The sequence below is a fragment of the Ursus arctos genome, unplaced genomic scaffold, assembly GCF_023065955.2.
Source record: "Ursus arctos isolate Adak ecotype North America unplaced genomic scaffold, UrsArc2.0 scaffold_10, whole genome shotgun sequence".
Lineage (NCBI taxonomy): Eukaryota > Metazoa > Chordata > Mammalia > Carnivora > Ursidae > Ursus > Ursus arctos.
This window is the reverse complement of record NW_026622764.1, coordinates 7,333,683-7,357,387: the sequence shown is the minus strand read 5'-3', so window position 1 is coordinate 7,357,387 and position 23,705 is coordinate 7,333,683. Positions and strand designations below refer to the sequence as shown.

The window sequence follows — 23,705 nt, the reverse complement described above, 5'->3', positions numbered from 1 at the left end:
TTCTTACCGCAATAGAAAACATAAATTAGAGAGGCACAAACAGCTTAACTAACATTCTAACATTCTAGTTCTATGTTCCCTAATATTTCCCCATTATCATATGAATTTTTTCAATGTAATTCTTCATCCAGAATATTAATTCTCTATGTACCCCAGGACTTAAGTCAGTTAATTAAACAAATTCGTCTGCAAAATCTGTACCACAAGAGAATCTTGCATTCTCAAAAATGTTTCCCCGTATGGCTTTATTTACCTCTGTGGAGGTCATTTATCAAAGCATACAACATACATGGGATTGAAAATGTTTAGATTTTATAACTGTGTCTACATTTTCAACCAGATGCATGCCCTTTCTTAACTCCTTATTTTTTTTTTTTTAAGATTTTATCTATTTAATTGAAAGAGAGAGATCGCGAGAGAAAGCACTGAGTTGGGAGGAGAAGGAGAAGCAGGCTCCCCAGGAGCAGGGAGCCCAATGCAGTTCTCAGTCCCAGGACCCTGGGATCATGAACTGAGCTGAAGGCAGACACTTAATTGACTAAGCCACCCAGATACCCCCCTTTTTTAACTTCTAAAAATCTAAATAGATGGAATAAAATATGTCATTTTTATTTGCTTTCAACTCAAATTTTTAAACTGTTGGTTCTTAATTCACCCTAGTCTATCCAGAAAAGTCACTTCGCCCATATCACCAAAGATCATGAATGATGATCTCAAATTGATTCTTTCCCAAGTAGAAAACCACTGTTGGGGAACTTAGTAGACCAACTGCAGCTCTTGGTGGTTACATATTTAATGTGTGTATTTTCTTTCTGCCTAAATAGGTTGTAAGCTTTTGGGTGCCATGACCAAATGTTGTATTTCTTTGGTATCCTACCGCAGGAATTGGCAAATGTTTTTCAGTACAGGGGTGAATAATAAATATTTCCAGCTTGCTGGGCCATACCATCTCCACTGCAATTGCTAAATTCTGCCGTTTTGGTGCAAAAGCACTATAGACACTATGTTAACAAATGAATGTGCCCATGTTCCAATAAAGTTTTATCTATGAAAAAAGGAAGTCAGTTTGGCCTGTGGACAATAATTTACTGATTCTTTCATATGGGCAGGCAGTAATTCATGATAAAAATGGACTTAACTGCAAAATCAGCACAAAGTTTTACTTGCATTTTAACATTCTTTTTCTGCAACATTGTTTTTCCAATTTGTATAATTGATAATATAAGTTGTACCATTGACATTCAAGTCCATGCAGAAACTAACTGTTGACAAAATTTTATATATAAGCTAATGTCTGCCATAGAAAAATACAAACGTAGGGAAAAAACCTTAGAAGGCCTATGGTAGTAATGGAATCTTCTAGTGTAATATTGCAATTTTGTTTGTTTCTGTTCTGCCAAACTACTTCAATCTGTATTACATTTAATTTTGTAACAAAACCAATCATTTTAATAACACAATAGATGAGATTGTACTACATGGATCAGCTATGCATGAAAATTAATACAGACATTCATGGTTCATTAGTTGGAAAACAAAATTTAAAAATACACAAAAGACATCCTATGCTAAGAAAAATACTGGTTGTGATAAAAAAAAAAAAAATGATGCACCATGCAATTATTTTAGCTGATCTCATTCTAGTCTGTGATATCATATCGCAATAATTCTAGGACTTTAATCATTTTTATCAGTTGAAAACTTGTTCCGATTTTCAGCACTCTTGCAACGCTATTTGAAGATATTTGTAAGATCATACAGGGTAAAGTTACCCCTTTCTTGTTACTGTAAGCCAGAAGCACAGGCTACTGGGTCCTGACTTCCATGACTTGAAAGGTATTTTTATTGTTTTTATTGTGCAAAGGAGTCAGTATGGAATGCTGAATTAGTCTTGATTTATGAATTATTTGGTTAGATCAAGTAGAATTCAAAAATTTACATCAGAAAATATTACTGGAAAATAATAAACAGAAGCTAAAATAGATTTTAAAATGTTCTTCTAAAATTAACAACACAAGAAACAACAGGTGTCGGTGAGGATGCGGAGAAAGGGGAAAACTTGTGTACTATTAGTGGGAATGCAAACTGGTGCAGCCACCCTGGAGAACAGTTTGGAGTGCCTCAAAATGTTAAAAAAATAGGACTACCCTATGACCCAGCAATTGCACTACTAGGTTTTTACCCAAAGGATACAAAAATACTGATTTGAAGGGATATATGCACCCTGATATTGATAGCAGCATTATCAACAATAGCCAAACTATGGAGCAAGCCCAAGTGTCCATTGCTTGATGAATGGATAAAGAAGATGTGGGATATATAGACAATGGAATATTACTCAGCCATCAAAAATGAAATCTTGCCATTTACAACTATGTGGATGGAGCTAGAGTGTATCATGGTAAGTGAAATAAGTCAGAGAAAGTCAAATGCAATATGATTTCAGTCATATGTGGAATTTAAGAAAGAAAACAGATGAACAACGGGAACGGGGATAAGAAAAAAAGGAGAGAAGGAAACAAGCCATAAGTGACTCTTAATGACAGAGATCAAACTGAGGGTTGATGGAGAGAGGTGTGGGATGGGCTAGATGGGTGATGGGTATTAAGGAGGGCACTTGTTTTGATGAACACTGGGTGATGTATGTAAGTGATGAATCACCGAATTTTACTTCAGAAACCAATAATGCATTTCATGGTAACTAACAATATTTAAGTTTAAAAAATGTTCTTCTTCACCATTATAATTTTCAGTTTATTAGCAATATAATTATGTTGTGAGGAGTCTATGCTTTGAAAATAAATATATCCACAAATTCTTATTTTGTTTTTGGGTATTTAATCTGATCTGTATGCCACCATTTCAAAATATTTGTGCTGGATATTGATTGCTTGTTTGGAGTTAAAATTGTTAGAAAGAATGCTGGAATGAAATTTCTTGATTCTGGGGTGCCTGGGTGGCTCTGTCAGCTAAGTGTCAGACTCTTGGTTTCGGCTCAGGTCATGATCTTAGGGTCCTCAGATGGAGCCACATGCCGGTCTCTGTGCTCAGGGGGTCTGCTTGAGATTCTCTCTCCCCCTCCCTCACCCCTCCCCATGCATGCTCTCTCTCTCTCTCTCTCAAATAAATAAATAAATATTTAAAGAAAAGAAAAGAAACATCTTGATCCTAAGAAAAACATTTTTTTTTTCTTTAATAGAAACAGAATGGTTCTAAGGCTCTCTTTTTCATTTTCTAAGATTTTATGCTCAGGACTCTAGAAAATAAATATGGGAATTAACATATGACCTGTGATCATTTGAGCCTCAAATAATGATTCAACTTGTGTGGATTTCAATAACAAAAGGAATTTGTTTTAAGGGTATAGGTGTTAGAATTTGGCTAGAATAAAAGGATTGACATATTCGTGAGAATCTAGATGTTTCTCTCATTTTATCTCTTGCCTGTGTTTCTTTTTCTTCCTGCATGACTCTTCATCCACTGCATTCTCCTTGTTCACTGGCAAGCTGGTTTTTCTTTGTTTGGTGTTTATATGACAGACAAACGTGGTTACCAAGAGGGACAGTATTTACATGTCCTCAGTTTCATCCACCCAGAAAGATATTGATCCAGAATCCAAGGTACACATTCAGATTATCTCAGCTCAGCTCATATCACTTCTGTCCTGAACAGCTGTAGAGGACTTGGGGTCACGACAAAGGCTACCTGCTTCTGATATAAACATGGATCAAGGAAGATCAGCGGTCACCAGATATGGTGTGTAACAAAGGAATGGTTTGTACAAACAAATTAAAACCAAAAACAAAATAAACAATATGTGTTGCCTCAAATAGCATGCAATCTTAAAAAAAAAAAAAAAAGCCTTTTAAATCTTTGAAAACTCCAAAACAAAAATGTAAGTTAAAAACCATGATTGCCTCCTGTAAGTACATCCATATATATTATTTATTAGGTGAAGAAATAGCCTGTTTTTCCATATAATTTACTGAGGAATTTCATGAATGTCTTTGCAGATTCCTTAAAAATGATGGTCTAGCTTTTGTCACCTGACTTTCTGGTATAATGGATAATGTAATTACATTTCCGGGAGTGCAAACCTTTTTTGCATTTCTGTGCCAAATCTTATTTGTTAATAATATGTATTTATTTTAATACAGTAGATAGATTTGCTACTGTTTTACTCAGGTTTCTGTAATAATGTGTGCAAGTAGGTTTGCTGTTTCTTTATCTCAAACAAGGGAGATGATTGTATTTTCGGAAGTATTTCACTGGAATATTGGACTCCAAGTGAAGTCAGTTTTAGTTGTCACCCTATCTAATAACATTTGTCTTAACTCCTTTTCTGCCACATTTTTTTCACTATGCTTTCAAGGTACCACTTTCACTTATTTTTGCTCCTGTTTAACAGGCCACTAGACCCGAACTCTTGTTAACCCCTGTTTCTTGTTAACCTCCATCTCTTGTTAACTCACGTTAGACATAGGATTTGGTCCCTGGGTTCTCATGTGTCTCTCCACCCTTCTTTGGTAAACTCATCCAGGTCTTTGGTTTCAACTCATTTAGTTGTTGAAAATTTCAGAATTTGTGTGTCCAGCCTGGTCCTTCCTCATGAACTGTCCATTGCATGGAAGATACCCACTAGCGTATAAAGACAGTGTTTTCTATTTTCTTTAAGGCATCTGCATTTCCCTGATGATTAGTGATGCTGAGTATCTTTTCAAATACCTGTTGAACATTTGTGTATCTTTGTGGGGTAAATGTCTATTCAATTAGTTTGCCTATTTTTTTAATTGAGTTATTTTCTTTTTTCCTTGCTCTTGAGTTGTAGGAGTTCTTTACATGATTTGAATATTAACCCCTTATTAGATGTACGGTTGGGACTATTTTCTCTCATTCTGTTGGTTGTCTCTTCACTCTGTTAATTGTTGCCTGTGTTGTGCAGATGCTTTTCAGTTTGACGCAATCCTGTTTATCTATTTTTGCTTTTATTACCTGCACTTTTGGTCTCATAGCCAAAAAAATCATTGTCCTGAGCAATGTCAAGGAGCTTTTTTTCCAGGGGACCTGGGTGGCTCAGTTGGTTAAGCGACTGACTCTTGATCTCAGCACAGGTCTTGATCTTACGGTCATGAGTTCAAGCTTCGTGTAAAAATAAGGAAGTTTTTTTCCTATGTTGTCCTCTAGTAGTTTCACACTTTAATCCAACAGGAATGTCTCACATATCTGTTTCTCGTATTATTCCATTGATTGGAACTCTCAGACAATCATAAGTAACAATGAAAAGTATGGGGAATATTGACATCCTCCTAGCATGTTACAGACAAGGAAATAGAGGTACAGACAAGTGAATTATTTTTTGATGACCACCTGTCTTTTTGTCATCAGCCAAGAATGAACTCTTGCTTCCTTATTTAGCTTCAAACTAAGCTAACTGTAATGCACCTTTTCCCCCTTTTTTATAAAGCATTTCTTGACCATGAAAATCGTGAGAATTCCTGTTTCAGTTTCAAGAAAGAGTAAAGGAGCTTTTAGTAAAATCATATGACAGTTTTGTATTTTCATATGATCATTACCTTCCAGGCAAGTATAATTCCTCTCACAGTTGATTTTTACATTATCTCCACTTATTTGGTTTTAACTCCTGTTTTAAGATGAGATAAATGGTATCAAACATGTATCCTTATGCAAGTAAATATTATAATGCTATTTCAATTCTACCTTTGAAATTTTATTTCAGATAAAAAAATAAATTATTATTTTCAGGGAGCAATTATCCACATGAATGGCTTCTCTATCCCCAGTGAGCCTGCCTTACACCATACGAGGAGGAAAATGAGCAAACTCACCATTTGGGCCAATGAGGCTTATCTACAAATATCACACCTACTGATGATGGAGTTGTGGTTTTGATCTCATTGTTTCTTCACGTGTCCAATAAGACAACAAAGCCTATTTTATTTTTGAGACATTAAAATATTATTAAGACACTAAAATCTATTTTATGTATAAGATAATAAAATATATTTTTCACTATATTTTAAAGTTTAAATAAAAGTGAGTAAATTGAATAGAAGTCAATAAAACTAAGTAAGAGTATCGGCATAGTGGCTGGCAAATATTAGACTTCCAATAAATTGTAACCCCTTTACTTCCTTTCTTTTGAAACTTACCCAAGATTGTTGAAAGAAGAAAATGGGTTTTCAGTCATTCTACATCTTGAACGGTAATAGATATTTAAGATTTCTACTTGCATGGAAATTTCTGAAGATGAACAATTTAACTGACTTATGTTTTCAGTTTGTGTCTGTAGATCTAAGTAGTTTGGGAAGAATTAATTGTTTAAAAAGTTTTTAATCCCTGATTGAGGAATACAGATCAAGATGAATAAGTATAGAGTAACTGGTCTTTACTATACTTCAAATCCCTTAAGCGTAGAATAATTACTGTCTCAGGGGAAAATATGTAATTATTCAAGTGAAAAATATTTGGTAACAATTATATGAGCCCTTTTCTTTTAATAACATAGGAGTCATGTTTGAAAATGTAAGCTATATTATTCAGCTCCAGGAAAAATGTTTATTTGTTTACCTTTTTATTGAAGTATAGATGACATACAATTTTATATTAGTTTCTGGTTTACAACATAGTGATTTGACAATTCTGTGCATTACACATTGCTCACCACCATATGTATAGTTAATGCCACCATACAAAGTTGTTACAATATTACTGGCTTTATTCCCTGTGCAGTACTTTCCATCCCCCATGACTTATTTATTTTATAACTAGAAGTTTATACCTCTTAATCCCCTTTACCTACTTTTGCCTCTGGTGCAGCCACTATAGAAAACAGCATGGACGTTTCTCAAAAAATTAAAAATAGAAATATCATATGATCCAGTAATTTACTGCTAGCTATTTACCCAAAGAAAATAAAAGCACTAATTCAAAAAGATGTATGAACCCTTAGGTTTATTGCAACATTATTTACAATAGTCAAGATATGGAAACAACCTGAGTGTCCATAGATGACTGGATAAAGATGTCTATGTGTGTGTATGTGCGTGTGTGTGTGTGTGTATAATGGAGTTTTACTCAGAAAAATGTTTTAAACAACTCTGTGAAAATATTTAGCTAAAAAGCATGTTAAATTTATTGCTAGAACTCTTGTGTTGAATATTACGTGAATGACTTAGCATAAATTCTGGTAAGAAGATATTAGTAAAGAGAAGCCGTGAAAGAGTTTGTAACTTGCCACACCGTGCTGGAAATTATGGAGTGTACAAATTACTGTAGTAAAACCAAAATTACTTTTCATAAAATTATAAACATTTTATAATAGATTCTGTTAATTAGTTAAACCAAACAAACACTTAGCTAGATATATGGAGCTGTTTTTCAAATTTTAATCATATATTCTATTTGACTAAATTAAATATCAAATTAAGTTAAAAAAGGATAGTTAGGAATTCTGTGGAGATGCTGCAAACCCTTGCTAACTTGTTTTCGAAACCCTGAGCTGTATGGTTGCTTGCCATGGAGTACCCTTGAAAAGGCTTAGATAAAGACCCCAGCAAGGTAATGAATCTCACTAATGGTTTGGCTTCAGTAGATTCCTAGTATAACTCTGTAGAAAATATGGGATTATTTTTACATTGGTATTGAAAAGTTGCTTCCAGCATGTAAAGATTTCCCTGACAGAGTATTTAGCATAGTATTTACTGCCACTCAAAGACGATTAATTGTTTACTTCATAGTTTATCACCAGTCAAGGAACGTAGAAATGGTTTCCAAATATTTGACATCTACTAACTTTCTTAATAAAATCAATACATAAACTTGAGCGTTTGAGGAAAAAAATAGTTTAGTTGTTTGAAATTGCAAAAATATTCCTATCTAATCATTACAAATGTTTGTTTTCAGTTTGTTAAGACATTTTCTTTTTTCTCTTTCTGACTGGGATAGGAGGATGATTTGGAATTTTCATTCTTAAAGAAAAAAATGGGCACCATTCTACAGAAAAATCAAACCAGTGAAACAGCTCTGTGGTTTAATTTCATGATGAGGAAGAACAAGTCAATCTGATAAAACTTATAAGGTGGAAAAGAGAATATTTGAGATGATTTGGTGATAAAGAATATTCCGTGTCATTTAGAATGTTTTGTGAAAGTCAAAATCAGTTTTCAGTTATGAACAGTGCATGTTTGAATGTGTGTACAAAGCTTTATAGAAGGATATGAAGATTTTAAGTTTCAGAAAATAAGCACTTACAAATATGAATGCTTATTCTATTCCATTAAAATAAGAAGTATGTATTTTTGAAGCCCTGGGGTCCATAATCCAAGAAGGACTTATGCCAGTTGAAGCCTGAAGACTGAGATTTATGCTTTCACCTTGGGGTCAGGTGAAGGGATATGAAAACGGTGGCTATAGCAGAGTAATGTTGGAATTGCTCCTCAAAAATAGCAAATACCAAACCGCCATGATGACACCCATCACAAGAAATCAGGAAATTGGGCATCTCGATGGCTCAGTCGGTTAAGCGTCTGCCTTCAGCTCAGGTCCTGATCTCGGGGTCCTGGATCAAGCCCTGCATCGGGCTCCCTGCTCAGCGGGGAGCCTGCTTCTCCCTCTCTCTCTGCCCCTCCCTCCACTAGTGCAGGAGCATGCTCTCTCTCTCAAATAAATAAATAAATAAAATCTTTAAAAAAAAAAAAGAAAGAAAGAAATCAGGAAATAAGAGCAGGGGGCACAAACCCCTGGCAGCTCAAGACTTGGATGGTATCAGTATGTCTTCAGGAGGAAAGACAGCGGGCAACGTGTTACACGATGGATGTGAGAAGTAGAGAACCCCAAAATTGCCACCAGGAATGCACTGGAACATGGGCAGGACAATTTGAGAAAAATCTACTGAAACTCTACATATTTTTTTGCATAGGCTGAATTGTGGATAATTAGCATGAATCCATGACTTAAGACGATGTGACAGGAGCAATCTGATGTCTATGAAATCTGCAAAATCCCTTCTACAACAGGCTGACATTGAAGAGAGACCATTCGAAAGAGAACCTAAATTTATCCGAAGAGGGACGATAGGGACAAAAGCAAGAGTTAGGTATGTTTAAACTGAAGAAAGAAAACTACTAGGAGATTTCAAATGGTAAGGGACCATACCTTAAAGAATTGATGGAAATTACACGGAGCGCATTAGAGCCATGGGCCTAGAAAAAGTCTTCGAATCCGCCCCTACTTCCTCAAATGCCACAAAACTAATTTAATGTAGAGAAAGAAAAAATAGTGCAACACAAATTATCACAATTAAATCCCATACTCTTATTTTTTTAAAGATATATTAAAATAGAATATTGACCTTATGGAAAATAGAAGCACTCCGAAAAGTCATGGTAAAGAACAAATGGAAACAAGTTACATGTTTCCAAGCACGCAAAAATAAATTAAGAAAATGGTAGAAGACATAAAACAATAGCATAATTATAAAATAGAAAAATTTAGAAATGAGGTGATGGCATGTAGAAAAACATGCAAAATAAATGAATAACAATATTAACCTAGGCACACAGATAATTTCTTTAGACAGAATAAGCAAAGGGAGAAAAACTTAAAATAAAAAAGAAATAAAGAACTAAAAAGGAACCAAGAAAAAGTGACTGTTACGGAATGTGTGTAAAGACTGTCCAATAGATTTATAAAAGATGACCTCAAACCAAAACCAAAGCAATGAAACCAAAGTTGAGAAATTTTAAAATTTCTTGAAAGCAGTAAATTCCGCCAGCAAAACCCACTCAGCCGTGAGTCACGTACTTGACCAACACTACCCATATCTCATACACTATTATAAAAATGTGTATCATAAAATTCAAAAAAGAGTATTAGTTGTTTAATTATTTTAGTTTTTTCAGATATTTTAGTTTATTATAGTTGATATGTAGGGCCTTTTCCTCAAGCAGAATCCTGTGGAATCCTTTTTGCTTCCCAATATCCTTAACTCTTCCATGAAATTTGTTGCCAAATACTGGTCCTTCTTTTACCGTAATTCTGGAGTTTGATTTTTCCCCCCAAACAAATCTGTATCCTTCCAGGACACTCCAGCCTCTGGGGAATCCTTCACTCACTAAGTGCAGCACTGAGTTTCCCTCTGTGTTGGTCACAGTGCAGGGAGGAAACAGCATCCCAACCTTTGTGAGTCTCTTGCCTATGGCTGATGTGCTCTCATTTTTAACTCGCTCTACAATTATTTGTGTTTTTCCAGACATTATGATTTCCTCAGATGTGTCTGAGATAGCCGGCTACTGGCAGCCAAAACAACTTCTACTTGGAACATTTCTGCGTGAAGAGAAAGAGCCCAGGTTCTGGCTTCCAAAACACTCCAGCTTAAACCTCATCTCTGGCTTATACTAAACATAGAACTTAAGTAAAGAACTTAATCTTTCTAAGCCTCATTTCCTCAGCTGTAAGAGGGCTTTAATGATATTTTACTCCATGGTTTATTGTGGGGATTAATGGGCCAGCATATGAAAGTGCTTTGTAACCTGCAAGTGCCCCACAGGTTTAAGGTTACAGGACCACTGAAAACATCCACATCAAATTCAGTGTGTCTGGTATGGAGTTCATCTAACAGTCATTCAGAAAGCATTTATGAGATGCCCGTGAGCCACAGGGCCAGGGCTGGCTGCTGCACCTCCTTCTAACTACCCCAGGGGGTCTCCCATCCTGAGGCTCACGAGCTCATGCAGAGTGCTTCATCCGCCCATCGCCCATCAACCCATTTGCAAAATCTCAGTGTCACTTGAAATCATTTCTTCTTCCTAATTTCCAACAGCCAGTCAGTGTCCTTCTGGCTTTCTGCTGTTTTCTTTCTAAAGTTTCTGAATCTTTCCCATCATTTCCTTTCTTATACCTATCTCTATTTAAGGAAACCAAAATTATATAACTTAAGCATTGTGCAGTTATATTTGAAAATTGCCCTATTGTGTTCAAAATTAAATGAACATAGTTTAAGTATGTATCTTCACCAAAAATATGCTAGCAGTGGCAGAGTGACTTGCTTCAACATATTTATGGGAAGTAGGCAGTGGAACAACAGTACAGTGCTTTTATTGTCAAAGGTCTATGGCGCAATGAGATAGCTAGGAAATTTATATATATGTATATATGTAAATAAATCTATTTATGTTTATTTATATATTAACTGTGCATATATAAATACATATTCCTATATATTTGTGTATATTAAATATATATTGCCTATAAGTTATATATTAATATATAATAAATAATATATTATATATAAATATATAATAAGTCTATATGTTTTATGTATTAAATTTACAAATATACAACACAGATATAATAAATAATAAATTTATATATTTATATATATTATGTTTTATATATTTATGTGCCCAGAGCTTTTATTTATATATATTTGAATATATATTTTCATATATATGTTTATATATTTTGGGAAAGAGTCCCCAAAGAACCTTTCAGAGATGGAGTCCTGCTAGAATGGCTCCCAGGGCATCTTCATTCTCTCTGTAGGTCAGAGTCTGGAGTTAATAGGAGTGATAGAATTAGAATACTAATAAAAATAACAATAAACGGTAGCAACAAGATTAATCTATAGTTTTTCCTTTAACACAATGAAGATGTCTGAGTTCCCTCTAACTGAAATGTGGAACTTAGCCTGTCTCAAGCTACCTTGGAAGGTCATAGTCTATGGGCACCTGGGTGGCTCAGTCGTTAGGTGCCTGCCTTTGGCTCAGGGCCTGATCCCAGGGTCCTGTGATCGATCCCCATGTCACGTGGGGCTCCCTGCTCAGCAGGGAGTCTACTTCTCCCTTTCCCACTCCCCCTGCTTGTGTTCCTTCTCTCACTGTCTCTCTCTCTGTCGGATAAGTAAATAAAAAATCTTGGAAAAGAAAAGAAAGGTCATAGTCTAGGAAAAGGTAAATTAATCAGACTGACCCCTGGGAAAAATAGAAAAAATGGTCAAGAACTATACCCACGTAAGTATCAGGCCTAGATAATTTCACAGCATGTTCTATCAATTATTTAAGAAAGACAATAAAATGGAATTCATTTACTATAGCGAATGAAATATCTAAGAATAAATGTAACAAGAAATGTGCAATATTTACATAAAGAAACTTTAAAATACTACTTTTTCTGTCATGGAGCATGGGAACAGAGAGAAAATTGAAAAAGGAATTTCAGTCTTTACAAATGAAGTTAAGATTACATTAACATCAAAAATAGGTCAAACACTTACTGAATGGGTTGATATCTTTTTCTGAAGCCAGATCTTCCCATCATCCAGGCAATGGCAAGACAATTTTGGATCTTCATGTGGGAATGTCATTGTAGAGGGCAATAGAAACAATCTCTCCCATGATCCAGTAAGTTTAAATCTCTTAACAGGGAAAAACAGTAGCAGAATGGAGAGAGAATCATCTCTTTAGATTCCAAAACAACAAGAACTTTGGAGAAGTCAACAAAATACACACATACAAAGCCCTCAGACAGCTCTGGTCAGAAAAGTTAAAGACACTGGAATCTTCTCTGGAACAAACCAATGGATCTATCACAGTGACTAAGGTCAGCAAGGAAACTTCTAATACTCATGCTTCATTTGAATCTATAGCCAAAGAAAATTTACTTTTAGGGGAAGATGTTGACTTCGTTGACTTGGAAGAAGTTTCTTCTCAAACTGATAGTGAAACAGGCAAAAGGGACCCTTCAAAAGATTGCTATTCTCTTGACCCAGAAGAGCTAAAGAAAGCTAAGTCATGAACAATAGTTCTGCTACAGAAATGCAGGTGCAGTTAGCCCTGAAATTTTCAGGGCTGAACTGAAGGGAGCCTGAGATTTAGAGACCTGTAAGAAGCAAGATATAATGCTAGACATGGACAAGCAGTCTGGTCCAGAAAGCCACATAGAAAACACATGGAACGTATATGGAGATCTAGATAAAGTTAAACACATTGAATATTGCCTTAATAAGAACAAAGTAGGGTCACAGTTATCTGAAAAGTTACAGGAGGCAGAATTAAATGGTGGCAAAAGTATTGAGCCGGTGGGAATACACATCACCCTTAGTAATTCTCTTCCCCAGGTAGGTGATCCCTCAACTGAAGACAATAAAGAGCCAGATAACACCTGGGTGAGGCTCCCTCCCACTGCAACTGGCCTCTTCTATAGAAGCATATAGGAATAAAGAGTCTCCAGACAATTCTTCAGAATCTGCTCTGGACAAAAAACACCAAGGGACATAAATGGATAATAAGTTTGAAATTCAGTTATGTGCCATTGAAGATACCGTTCTTCAAAAGAAGAGAAAAACAAGACTCCACCCATGTTTCTGTGCATTAAAGTAGGAAAACCAATGAGAAAATTCTTTGCGACTCACACTGTAGCCATAGGGCAGCAGTATGGCAAAGGAAGAAGCAGCCTGTGTACTGGTTGGCTGTTCCTCTGGAGAGCCTGTGTTAGCAGCTATCTGATATAAAAGAAGAAGATATCCTGTGCCCCCAGAAGAAGTGTGTAGTCTTGGGCTGCTCTGCTCTGGTCGTTGGAATAATGAGCCACAGAATCAAGCAGCGAGTAATGAGAGTTCCTAGAAATACTATGCTCTGGACTGAGATTCTTCATCTATTTGAAACATAATTTCTTAATTTGAAAAATAAGTCATTGTGGTAAGTGACCGGATCATGTGTGAACAAATTGATGCATATATTAATGAATGAATTTATCCTGGCGTGTACTGGACTAGTTCTAGATAAGTGACTGGGACTCTACCCTCAGAAGGTTATGAAATCTGATGAAACAATTTCTAGCACTTTCTAGAGACTTAATATGATTGTATTCCATAGATTTGGATACTGCTTTATGTAAAAAATACAATCATCTTTTTCTTAATACTAAGAGATTATTTCCTTATTTAGAAAGAACCAATAATCCTGTTCAAATTAAATCTTCCCTTTTTTTCTAATTAAAAAAAAACTCAAAAACATAGCACAAAAAAAATCACAGTTGAATCATTCTTTTGAATATCAATTTAAAATATATCAAATAAAATAGGAAACAGAATCCCAGCTTCAACATGGCATTGATACCTCATGACCCAGTAGTATTTAAGGTATAATGTCAAGATGTTTTGGTGTTAGAATATTTTATTCATTATATTAATAAATGAAAGTAAAAAAAAACCTCACAATCTTCTCATTGTATATGCAATAGGCAGCTTAAAATGCATAATCCATTTTTTATAAAAATTCTTAATTAAATGAGAATAGATAATTACTTTCATAACAGATAAAATGAATTCCTATCTCTTTAATGGATAAAGTAAAAGTTCCTATATTAACATTCTCTTAATGTTCTGAAAGTGTATGAAACCTTAGAGGAAGTATTATCTGTAAAGTAAGAATTATAACAAGAGTACTTTCTTCTTATTATTATTATTATTAAACATTGTTCTGATATACAGTTTAATCCAGTTAGATAAGAATAGAAATGAAAGATAAAAATCTTAATGGAGACTTTAGCTTTTAGGAAAGTGGAGTAAAGTTACTTTTTGTAATTCCTTCTGCAAAGTACAACAAAAAACCCTGGACATTACACATAAAATAAACATAGAGAGACTCTGAAAGGTGGAGAGAAGGAGGTAGACCAACTAGACATGTTGACACCCAAGGAAATACGTGGTGGTGAGTTCTTTGGATTTTCTTTTTGCCTGTCATTTCTCAGGCTTGGAGCTGAAAGAGACGTCGACCTAGAAACACAATGTGTGCAGACAGAAAAAGCCCCAACCAAAGCTTGCTCCTTTATCCCAAGGACCAGAGAGAAGTTTAACAAGACAGATAAGTTTAGCCAATAACTACTCTTCCCCCAGCCAAACGCCACAGATAATATTGTGGTTTCCTCTCCAAACACAGCAGCAAAAGTTGAGTGAGGAGCCTGGAGTTCCACCTTTGCAAGGCTGTCATAAGGTGCCCCAATAACCTGACCAGGGGGTAGGACAGCAGACTAGTTAATGGTAAAGTTTACTATACAGCTGCAGGATTAAGGTAGTGTGGTACTGCCTAAGGGATAGATAGACAGGTAGATCCAGAACCCAAATAGCAAAAGGACGAAGAGACTTACACTCTTCTTCCCATCTGATTTTTTTACAAAGTTAAAACCAATTCCATGGAGATAAAATAACCTTTCCAACATATGGTGCTAGAGCAATTGGACATCTGTAGGCAAAAAAAAAAAAAAAAAAAAAAAAAGTGGACCCTGACCTAAGCCTTACACCTTACACAGAAATTAACTCAAACTGGAATATGGAATTAAATTCAAAACTAAAACTTGTTTTATAAAATAAGAGAAACTCTCTGTGATGTGGAGCTAGGTAAAGACTTCTTAAACTTGGCAGGATGAAAACACAAACTATAGAGTGGGAGAAATATTTGCAAACCACCTACCTAGCAAAGAATAAGCATGTAGAATACAAAAAAAGAACTCTTAAAACGCAACAGTAAAAAGGCAAACAATCCAATTAGAACGAGGCAAGAGTCATGAAGAGATATTTCACTGAGGAAGATACATAGATTGCAAATGAGCACGTGAGGAGAGATGTTTAACATTTGCTGTTAGGGAAATGTGAATTAGAACTTCAAGGAGATATCACCACACACCTATTTGAATGGCTAAAAAAAAAAAGAAATGTGACCTTACCAAATGCTGATGTGGATGGAGAAGAACTGAATTGCTCATACATAACTAGCAAAAATGGAAAATGACACAGCGACTCTGGAAAATAGTATGTCTGCTATTTAAATGCTGAATATACAACTTTGCAATTACGCTTCTAGGCATTTACCCCAGAGAAACGAAGATAAAGACCTGTACCCAAATGTTCATTGAAATTTTACCTGTAATAATCATAAACCAAAATCAATCCAGATGTCCTGAAATGGGTGAATGATTAAACAAACTGGTATTTCCAAACAATGTAATCCTACTCAACATTATAAGGAATATTTGTCGGTACACACACCAACTTGGATGGTTCTCCAGAGCATTATGCTGAGTGAAAAAGCCAATTGCAAAAGGCTTTTTACTCTTTGATTCTATTTACATAATACTCCCCAAATGACAAAAATATAAAAATGGAGAAAAGATTAGTGTCTGAGTGGGGTTAAGGAGAGAGAAGAGGTAAGAGACAAGAGGGCGTGTCTATAAAAGGGGACCTGGGGGATCCTGGTGTGATGGAAATCTTGTGTAGACTCTATCAATGTCCATATCCTGGTTGTGATATTGTGTTGTGTTTTTGAAAGATGTCGCCATGTGGAGAAACTGGGTGAAGGGTACACAGGATCTCTCTGCATTATTTTTTTTAATGTTTTTTATTATATTATGTTAGTCACCATACAGTAGATCCCTGTTTTTTTATGTAAAGTTCAATGATTCATTAGTTGCGTATTACACCCAGTGCACCATGCAATATGTGTCGTCCTTACTGCCCATCACCAGCCTATCTCATTCCCCCACCCCCTCCCCCCTGAAGCCCTCAGTTTGTTTCTCAGAATCCATAGTCTCTCATGCTTCATTCCCCCTTCTGATTACCCCCTCTTCTTTATCCCTTTCTTCCCCTACCGATCTTCCTAGTTCATATGTTCCATAGATGACAGAAATCATATGATAATTGTCTTTCTTTGCTTGACTTATTTCACTTAGCATTATCTCCTCCAGTGCCATCCATGTTGCGGCAAATGTTGAGAACTCATTCTTTCTGATAGCTGAGTAATAGTCCATTGTATATATGGACCACAACTTCTTAATCCCTTCAACAGATCTCTGTATTATTTTTTACAGCTTGTGTGAATCTACAATTATTTCCCCAGGAAACTTTTTTAAAAGTCTGTTAAAAAAATAACTTATGAGGGTGCCTGGGTAGTTGTGTTGGTTAAGCGTCTGCCTTCAGCTCAGGTCATGATCTCAGGGTCCTGGAATCTAGCCCCACATCAGACTCCCTACTCAGCCGGGAATCTGCTTCTCCCTCTCTCTCTGCCCTTTACCCTGGTTGTGCTCTCTCTCTCTTACTCTCTCTTTCTCAAATAAGTAAATAAAATCTTTTTTAAAAATTTATGATTATTTTAAGACATTATGTTTTGCCTAGAAAACTACGATAAACAAGAAAAGACAAAAATGAAACTCAGAATAAAATACAATTCATTTAATTGGATGGATAAAAATTTATGTATCTTCTATGTAGACAAACAACAGGAAGATAGAAGATGAAGTCGATATAATTAAATAATAGGCATCATGTCTAGAAACTAAAAAAACACCACTCCTGAGGGACACAAAAGAGTCATAGTTAAAATGTATATACTTGAAAATGAAGACTCAGTAGATCTTAAAAATTACTGCTTTCCTCTAAGTCAAGCTCTATGTTTTATGTAATTTCAATGAAACTGTCATTTGAAATCATTCTGAAAATACTAATATGATTTTGGAGTCCTAGGAGAAAATATGTAAGGATACTTTTCAAGATGAAGAAAAGGAGAAGAAAATGGATTTAATTAATATCGAAGTGACGAGTAGAGAGTGTTAGTGATATTTATTTATTTTACTTTTTATTTATTTTTTAATTCCTGTATAGTAAACATAGTGTTATATTAGTTTCAGGTGTACAATATGGGCATTCAACAATTCTGTACATTACTCAGTGCTCATCACAAGAAGTGTATTCTTTTTTTTTTTTTTTTTTTTTAATATTTTATTTATTTATTCGACAGAGACAGAGACAGCCAGCGAGAGAGGGAACACAAGCAGGGTGAGTGGGAGAGGAAGAAGCAGGCTCATAGTGGAGGAGCCTGACGTGGGGCTCGATCCCGTAACGCCGGGATCACGCCCTGAGCCGAAGGCAGACGCTTAACCACTGTGCCACCCAGGCGCCCCAAGAAGTGTATTCTTAATCCCTTTCACCTTGATTGCCTATTTCCCTCACCCAGCTCCCCTCTAGTAACCACCAGTTTGTTCTCCATATTTGAATCTGTTTCTCTGTTTTCTCTTTTTTTCTTCATTTTGTTTTGTTTTGTTTTCTCTTAAATTCTACATAGAGTGAAATCACAAGGTATTTGTCTTTCTCTAACTGACTTATTTCACTTAGCGTTATACCCTCCAGATCCATCCATCCTTGCAAATACCAAGATTTCATTCTTTCTTATGCCTGAATATTTCATTATATATATATATATATACACATATATATCTCACATCTTCTTTAGCCATATCTATGGATGAACACTTAGGTTGTTTCCATATCTTTCCTATTGTAAATAATACAGCAACAAACATAGGAGCACATATATCTTCTTGATTTAGTGTTTTCATTTTGTGGGGGGGGGGGACTACCTAGTAGTGGAATTACTGGATCCTATGGTAATAATATTTTTAATTTTTTTGAGGAACCTCCATAGTGTTTTCCACAATGGCTGCACCACTTTGCATTCTCACCAACAGTGCACAAGGGTTTCCTTGTCTCCATATCCTTGCCAACGCTTGTTGTTTCTTGTGTTTTTTATTTTAGTCATTCTGACAGGCATGAGGTGGTGTCTCATGGTTTTGATTTGCGTTTCCCTGATGATGAGTGATGTTGAACATCGCTTCATGTGTCTGTTGACTATCTGTATGTTTTCCTTGGAGAAATGTCTGTTCATATCTTCTGCCTAAGATTTTTTTTAATTGGATTTTTTTATTGGATTGTTTATTCATTGTTTTCTTTTTCCTTATCTTTATCTTTCTCCTTTCTTTTCTCTTTTTTTGGGGAGGGCGTTGAATTATATGAGTTCTTCATATATTTTGGGCATAATGGACATATCATTGGAAATATATTCTCTTACTCAGTAGTTTGTCTTTTTGTTTTGTTGATGAGTTCCCTTAGTGTGCAAAAACTTTATATTTTGGTGTAGTCCCAATAGTTTAATTTTGCTTTGTTTCCCTTGCCAAAGGAGATATATCTAAGAAAATGTTTCTAAGGCTGATGCCAAAGAGATCATTGCCTATGTTTTCAAGTCTCATGCTTAGGTCTTTAATGCATTTTGAGTTTATTTTTGTGTATAGTGTAAGAACGTGGTCCAGTTTCATTTGCAAGTAGCTGTCCAGTTTTCCAAACACCATTTAGAAAAAACTGTGCTTTTTTTTCCCCTGTTGCATATTCTTGCCTCCTTTGATGAAGATTAATTGATCATATAACCATGGGTTTCTTCTGGGCTCTTTATTCTGTTCCATTGATCTTTGTGTCTATTTTTGTGCCAGTACCATACTGTTTTGAGTACTACAGATTCGTATTACATCTTGAAATCTGGGATTGTGATAGCTCCAGTTTTGTTCTTTTTCAAGGTTGTTTTGGCTATTCGGGGTCTTTTGTGATTCTGTACAAATTTTAGGATTATTTGTTCTAGTTTTGTGAAAAATGCTATTGACATTTTGATACGGATTATATTAAATCTATAGATTGCTTTGGGTAGTATGAGAATTTTAACAATATTCATTCTTCCAATCCATGAGCATGAACTATCCTTCCATTTGTTTGCATCATCTTCAATTTCTTTCAAAATTTTATAGTTTTCAGAGTATAAGTCTTTCACCCTCTTGGTTAAGTTTATTTTTAATGCATTTTATTATTTTTGGTGCAATTGTAAATAGGATTGTTTTCTAAATTTCTTTTTCTGCTACTTCACTATTAGTGCATAGAAATGCGATAAATTTGTGTATGTTGATTTTGTATCCCGTGACTACCGAATTTATTTATCAGTTCTAGTAATTTTTTTGTGGAGTCTAGGTTTTCTATATATAGCATCATGTCATCTGCAAATAGTGAAAGTTTTACTTCTACCATATCAATCTGAATGCTTTCTATATCTTTTTCTGTATCACTGCTATGGGTAGGACTTCCAGTATTTTGTCGAATAAAAGGGGTGATAGTGAATATCTTTATTTTGTTTCTAAACTTTGAGGAAAAGCTCTCAGTTTTTCACCATTAAGTATGTTAGCTGTTGGTTTTTCATATATGGCCATTAAGGATGTTATATATTCACTTAAATGGATATATATAGAGAGAGAATGTCAAGAAATTTCAGAAATAAACCAACCATAATACATTGTGAAATTCAGTGTATTTAATGGAAACATTTCAAGTCAGTGTATAATTAAGTGAAAGAAAAATAACATTAAAAGGCAATGAAATAAACATAGAATATCTCATTTGAATTCATGTTTTCAGTAGCTAGGCCTTTTTTCAACAGCATGTAAATCTTAGAAGCATACAGGAAAATTATTAATAAATTCAAGCTATAAAAATAAAGAAAGGAATTTTAAAAAATCATGTCAGGGTCACTGGGTGGCTCAGTTGGTTCAGCACCTGACTTCAACTCAGGTCATGATCTCAGGGTCCTGGAATCAAGTCCTGAGTTGAGCTCACTGATCAATGGGGAGTCTTCCTCTCCCTCCTGTTCTGCCCCTCCCTGACAACTTGTGCACTCTTTTTCTCCTCTCTCTCTCTCAAATAAATAAATAAATAAATAACCTTAAAAAATGACAATTAGAGGCAATTGACCACTTAATATTTGTGTCATTTGTTGCTATATAAGAAACCACCCCAAATCTCAGAGTCTCACTGCAGTAAGAATTTTTGTTTATGCGCGTGCAGCCCCAGGTTCCATCAGGATAAGCAAATTTTGATTGGGTTGCTGGGGCACTCTGTCTCATCCCGCACCACTAGCTGGGCTCAGATGCTCCTTGTGCTTGGACTCAGGTCTTTGCATGTTTTCACTGTGGTGACCAGGCTAAAAGGACAATGATAACTGGAGGGAACCTTCTTTAGTTGTGGATCACAAAATGCCAGAATAAGACCAGTCTTGTAAGTAAATTTAAATTCTCCACTCCTGTCACATCTATGAACTCATCCTTGGCCAAAACTAGTCACATTGACAAGAACAAAGTCAAGGGGTGGAGAACTACACTGTCTCATAATGCAGCAAGGGCCAGGATTTTAATGTATAATACTATCAAAGAGAAGTGAAAAGTTAGGACTAATAATTCAATTTTTGACAGTGAGGTTGATATTTGCAATTCATATTACATACAAAGGGAAATTTTCTTGTACATAAGGAGCTTCTACAGATCCATTAGAATTAAATTGAAATGCAAAAGAAAAATTAACAAAGGATAGGAATAGACAATTTTCAGAAAATAAACAGATATGCTGTGGTTATGTGGAAAGGCAGTCTACCTCATTCACAGTAAGATGAATGTAAATTAAATTTGGCAAAGATTGGCAACAATTAAAACAAAATCACAATATCTTGTGTTAGTGGGACTTTCTTATATATTACTGTTGCTTGTGAAAAGGGCACATCTACAAAGGGCTATTTACATATATATTTGAATACATAGTTTAGCTACATATGGTGCACATGTTTAAAATGCACACAATCTTTGACCTAACAATTCTGTTTCTTATAGGTATTTGTCCTACAATTAAGTAATTGTACCCAAGGTCATCCATAGCAATGATGTAAAACAATAGAAAATTGAAAACAACTAAAGACTGTCAATTTTGTACTAGAGATATAAATCGTGTTACGTCTATACATTCATACTCAGCTTTCAGAAGGAATTGGCTAGCTTTAGGTGTTCTGATGTGGAATGATCCATGACATATTAAGAGTGAAAAAGCAAGATGGAGAAGAGTTACAATATCCTCACATTTCTGTAGGAAAAAAAACAAAAACAACAAAACATAAAAGGGATTCTGTTTGTGGGAAAATTGACAAATACCCAAAATATACTGAAGAATAAATGAGAAATAAGAGTTGTCTCAGGAAGGGAACTTGGACGCAATTAGCAGCTGTCATTGAGATGAAAGCTGAGAAACCCCCGCATTGCCTCAGTAACCATCAGACAGCAAAGATGCTACTTATAAACATTTGGGGGAAATGCATTGGTGTATTTACAGCTCAAGATTTAACCCTAGAACGTGGGGTAGCTGTTTCCTACCTGCTTAAGCTTGATAGCACAGAGATGTCTTTCGTACATCTCCCAACATATGTATTCAATAATGAGAATATGAATTTTTAGTATGCAGATTTCTGCAAGGCAATCATCATCCTCTTTCATTTTCTTTGAAATTACCCAGAACTATTCCACTGATGTTTTTGATAATGATGACAATCCAGATTATAATAATTTCCTTGTTATCTTTCAGCTTTAGAAAATTATCTGCTCAAAAATTTTATAATACTCTAATTCCTTCATTATAAATGTTATCTTCTAAGATGTCAAATAGAGCAATTGAAAGGAGACCTTAATAAGGATAATTTTTTTCTGGTTGGGGAATTTCCCCTCCTCAGATCTATTGACCAATTTTCCTGAAAGAGGGGGGACGTGATAAACTAAATTATCTGGTATTTTGAAACTATAGTTTTTCATTGGTACGCTAGAATATAAAATACATTTCACCCAAGCACTTGCTTTCTCGTAAGAAATTATATTTCTTTTTTTTTTTTTTTAAAGATTTTATTTATTTATTCGACAGAGATAGAGACAGCCAGCTAGGGAGGGAACACAAGCAGGGGGAGTGGGAGAGGAAGAAGCAGGCTCATAGCAGAAGAGCCTGATGTGGGGCTCGATCCCATATCGCTGGGATCACGCCCTGAGCCGAAGGCAGACGCCCAACCGCTGTGCCACCCAGGCGCCCCAGAAATTATATTTCTGAACACAATTTTGTCATTGTAATCTGATACAGGCTTAATTTGGGGGGCATTTATTTTATAAAATCTCAGGAAACTTAAAGCAATTTGGTCTGTTTACCTCTGCTACAGTCTGTTACAGAAAATCTTGAGGAACTCTCAATTCATTTAGAAACAGTTAATGACAATTGAGTTGTCTAAATTTTCCTGTGGATTAAGTGATACATCAACAGCTGTGTGACCTTGAGAAATTTATTGAAGTTTTTTATGCTTTCGTTTCCTCATCTACAAAATGTGAATAGCAATAATTACTTTGTTGGCTTGTGAGGGCGAAATGGAAACCATAACAACAGCGTCTGAGGTAAAAATAATTGTTAGCTATTTTTAGTTACTTTTACTAAAATGTGTATTGAATGTTACTAGGAAACTAGAGATCTGCCATGTCATACTTATCCAAGAGAAAGGTTTGTAAAATTTGACATATTGAGTCATTGTAAGTAGTGCTTGTCACTTAATAACAATTGAAAAATGGATTCTGCCTTCATAACATTTCAGGAACTCTTAGTTTGGATGGGTGGGTCCATGGATGGAAAAATAGAGACAACATATTAGTAAACTAGCTCACAATACTGCTTCTAGTTCATCTCCCCAACTATTACTTCAGATATTTTCTGTTCTGCTAATACTTTGATCAGTTCTCTGAATTAAACTTCACTGGAAATGAACAAGTGTAAGAATAGTGATTTTTATAGTTTCCCATACCAAAAAAAATGATTATATATCTGAGTTTATTAAACTTGTAATTTTGAGCAATTTCATCAAATGGCTGAATGTGCTTGAAGGAGAATTCTAGCTTTAAAAAGACACAAGATGTCTTAGAAAGAGCAGTGACATGAAGGGATATTAGTAAGAACATTAACACCGCACTAGCAGCGATTATCA

At 35.2% G+C, this 23,705-nt stretch overlaps 1 pseudogene; it reads left to right on the top strand.

Annotated features, from left to right (window-relative positions):
* The first annotated feature begins 8,789 nt into the window (after window positions 1–8,789).
* On the top strand, window positions 8,790–13,512 carry LOC113251141 (nuclear receptor coactivator 7-like; annotated as a pseudogene).
* The last annotated feature ends 10,193 nt before the right edge of the window (window positions 13,513–23,705 follow it).